The sequence below is a fragment of the Protomyctophum parallelum genome, assembly GCF_964188405.1.
Source record: "Protomyctophum parallelum genome assembly, chromosome: 21".
NCBI lineage: Eukaryota > Metazoa > Chordata > Actinopteri > Myctophiformes > Myctophidae > Protomyctophum > Protomyctophum parallelum.
Genome location: NC_139713.1, coordinates 16,651,331 through 16,655,785, shown reverse-complemented (window position 1 = coordinate 16,655,785; position 4,455 = coordinate 16,651,331).

The following is a 4,455-nucleotide window of genomic DNA, read 5'->3' as shown; positions in this document are numbered from 1 at the left end:
GTTTTCGTCGTCCTCTTCGCCCTCTCCTTTTGCGTCTGTTTCCTCTTCAGCTCACGGATGGAGTTCCACCTATAGTTCCTACAGCCTTCTAAACTAATCTATAGCTTGCAACTCCTCCAAACGGGCCACTGTGGAAAAAAAACAAAAAAACAAAAAATCAAAACACTCAAACGTACAAAGAACCTGGTGTCAATGAAAATATAATCCAAATGTTCCACAGAAGTGGTGAATACAGTGAACTACAAGAATAGTGTATATCTTTTCTCACTGAAAAACAAAATAATCCTGAGTGAGATATGGGAGAGTCCTGATGTTGGCGGAGGAAAGGAAAGGCGTAGAGCGCCAAGGGGGGCGGAATCCAAACAGTAGTCATCAGCAGATATGTGCTGAAGGTTAGCAGGGATCTATGCTAAACTGATCAGCTGATCAGCTATGGGCTTTATCGTAGCGCTTTCACACGGCCGATGAGTTCAATCTAATTATGTAGCACGATCAGTTCAGTAACGTTTGCACACTTCACAGTGCAGGTTCGGCATCAGGCTGTTCAGCAACACAGTTCAGTTCCGTATACCATTTCGATTAGATTCTCGTGTGAAGACTCCAAATCTTCAACAAAAATGTAAATCCTGAAGGCTGCAGTAGGTACCATACCGGTATATATATAGCTGACCTTCATACAGCGATCTACCCATCAGTATTTAATTATTTTATTATAAATGTATGTTTTGTATAAAGAAAGCTACGGAAATTAGGACATGAAAATGTTTCTATGCTCCATCTCTTTATTGCTCCCTCCACCTTACGCACGCACGTGCACACCCACACACACACACACACACACACACACACACACACACACACACACACACACACACAAAGCTCTTTAAGTTCTTATTAAACAAGGCCTCCTCAGACATAAGTCCTATTTAGTCAGGCCACTAGCTGATTATCTCAGCACCCAAACAAACTCTCCATCTCTCTTCTCTCGTCTGCATTTCCTTCAGCACTGTACCGGTCTCGTCTGTACGGTTACATTGGAGATCTGCACAATAATACACTTTGAGAAAATGCATCTTCCTGCCAGCTGCCATTGACTGACCTTAGAGAGAGTTGCCTGAATAAGTAATGAGTATGACCTGCGTATATGAGATGCATTGATGTGTAATACCATAGCTGCTACTCCTGTGTAAATTGCATACAGTAAGGGCACCTGTTCATCCATTTATGCCGTTTCTAGGCTACACATTTGCTATAGTGTTAAGCCCTACAAGTTTTGATTGATTGATTGAAATATTTATTAACAGTTTGCAGCAAACAGGAACAAGTTGCAGTCACAAGCTGATGTCATGTCGTTTACATTAGCAACAGCAAAGGCAGTAAAGAGCAGCAGGGCTCTGCATGGCTATATGTCGCTCTGTTGGTCCATCCACCACTTTGGTCTTAAAAGAGTGTGTACACTAGCTGTGCTTATCAAGGTCACAGAGAGACAGAAATATTTCTATATAGTGTCTGAAAAAGTAAAGTCACACATGGCCCTGCGCTTCAAGGGGCGCCCCGAACAACGGACTGATATGGAGTGAATCAATAGATTTGCAATATAACAGGTCGTATCTGCTTTTATCCATGTTCATTTACTGTTCATATTCATTTCACGTGGTCCCATTTTGTCATCATTAAATATGCCATTTCTTAAGGTCCCATTTATGTCCCTCTTCACTGGACATTAGTTAATTTGAACATCAGTATGAGCGCGACACACCCTTAGGCCAAAATATAAAAAGAAAATCGAATAGGTAGCTTGCCATGAAACTTGTTGATTGCATTCATGCTTCCTGGAAGATCAAACCTAAATAGTTGAGTGACTCCATACTGCCACCCTCCTTCCTTGCATGGCATGCACATCACATTTGCATGAGATCCCATAATCTAAGATATAATACTGTAAAGTATTGTATACTGCCTTTGACCTATTTGACATTGCACTTGGCCTAGTGATCAATAGGTGTAGCATAAACATGGACTCCCTCCTTCCCAGACCCAAAAGCCAATCCACACAGGTTTAAAATCCCCAAAGTCAAGGATTTATTTTATATTTAAGATAAACACACACACACACACACACACACACACACACACACACACACACACACACACACACACACACACACACACACACACACACACACACACACACACACACACACACACACACACACACACACACACACACACACACACACACACACACACACACGTACATATAGCAGTGCTCTCATGACTATGAGAGCACTGAATCCAAGCAGAGGTCGATTGTTATAATTCGAAGTGGTATATATTCTGTGAAGTTTATATTTCATTTGGGTGTACAAGTCATGTTTTTAATATGACATTATCAAATGATATAGAGAGATGGTATAGGTACTGTAGCCTAGTGTCCAAGCCCTGTTAGCAATGCAGCCTATATGATCTGTGGTGCGCTTGCTAGGCCTACACTCTCAATTAGGGGGTTCTTAGAGAGTCTTCTGTTTCATACGGTATATAGTATATAGTATTTAGTTGTTCAGGTCCATGCCTTCTCTAAAATTCTCTTTTTCAGAGAGAACTTTAGAGAAGGCATGTACCTGAACAACTATTATTCACAAAATAAGGCCTATAGCGACATGTACATACTATATAAAAAAATATATAAGAAAAAAACTAATACTGTAATAATAATAAAAAATCACACCCCTGTGAGTGAGCAGTGCAATGTTGTGAAGTGAGCAGTGCAACATATTTCGCTGTGGGCCCCGAAAAAGTTCCTTCGTCCAATGTTAATCGCTCAGCATCACCAAGCCTGAGCTCACAGAATACCCCAGCACACTTAGGGCTGTATTTTGCGTGTCTTAAGTACCAGGTCTTATTACTTAACTTAATAATAATAAAAATCACACCCCTGTGAGTGAGCAGTGCAATGTTGTGAAGTGAGCAGTGCAACATATTTCGCTGTGGGCCCCGAAAAAGTTCCTTCGTCCAATGTTAATCGCTCAGCATCACCAAGCCTGAGCTCACAGAATACCCCAGCACACTTAGGGCTGTATTTTGCGTGTCTTAAGTACCAGGTCTTATTACTTAACTTAAGACCTGGAGGCGTGATCAATGCCATTTGGCTATTCTGAGTGGCCAAAGAGCATTGACCACGCCTCCAGGTCTTAAGTTAAGTAATAAGACCTGGTACTTTAGACATGCAAAATACAGCCAGCAAGTGTTAAAGACATCTCATGCATTCAACCATATCATACTACCACAGTATATACCCTGAGGTATAAAAGCACAACTTCTCAACAAAAATGGACTTTGATTTCAGAAACATCTTGCACCTGGTTTGGGAACCACCGATGTTGACTATAACAAGTCAATCTGTTAGTCTGTGTACGCGTTAAGAAGGCAGTGTTTTTCCTTTATTTGCAGATGGGATTCTCAGATTGAGAGTGCCGCCCTTGGCTCTCCGCATGCAACAAACCACACACTGTCATTGTCTCAAGAGCTTACAACACACAGTCACAACACAGACCTTAATTCTACTTCATCCACACATCATACAGCTAAATGAACAAAAGAAACAGCTTACTGTGTACAAAACAATCTAGTTCATCAGGCCACTGATGCAATAGTCTGCATGCTACTTGCAAGCCAAACCTCTTTGGAAGAATGAGTGGTGCAACTCCCCCCCACCTCTCTCTCTCTCTCTCTCTCTCTCTCATTAGCAGGCAACAGTGCAGCCCTATCCCTCTCTCTGTTTCTGGCAAACAGCGCCCCTACTGGTACTCGTCACATGTGAACACATAGGTGAACGGGCGGACACATGGGTGAACGGGCGGACACATAGGTGAACGGACACATAGGTGAACACGGACATTGCTTTTCCTTGGAGTGGTTGCACCACTCAAAAATAGCAGATCTAATGTAGATCTGCTGTTTATGGCAAATATTCCCCCCAGAATAGTGATGCTAGGATTCAAGTGTAATGTAAAATAACAATAAAACGTGTATACGGTTTAAGTGTGTCTGATTTACTTAAATAATTACAGTTAATAGGTTAATAGGAAATAATATTTCACTTAAAAAAAACCTTTGGTAATTTTTCTACTCAGGCCTACGTGAACACCCATACAGTTTTTAAGGTTCTTGATTCAGTATTTAGATATTTCATTATTCATATTAGCTGCCCAGCTCCCTTCTTATACAAACCAAACTCCATTTTAACCATGATAGATTCAACAAAAACACTGGTCCTTTTTTAGGGTGAGTGACACTGCCCTCCCAATATGTGAGGTGCCCGTGTTTTTATTTATTTATTTTTAATAATTCTTTTAGATTTTTTTATGGAGCCTTATTCTCTCCCTGGTGCTTTTCATTTCCCCCCAAAAATATTAAACATAAATGAAAAAAGTATATTAAAAAAGAAAAAGTTTC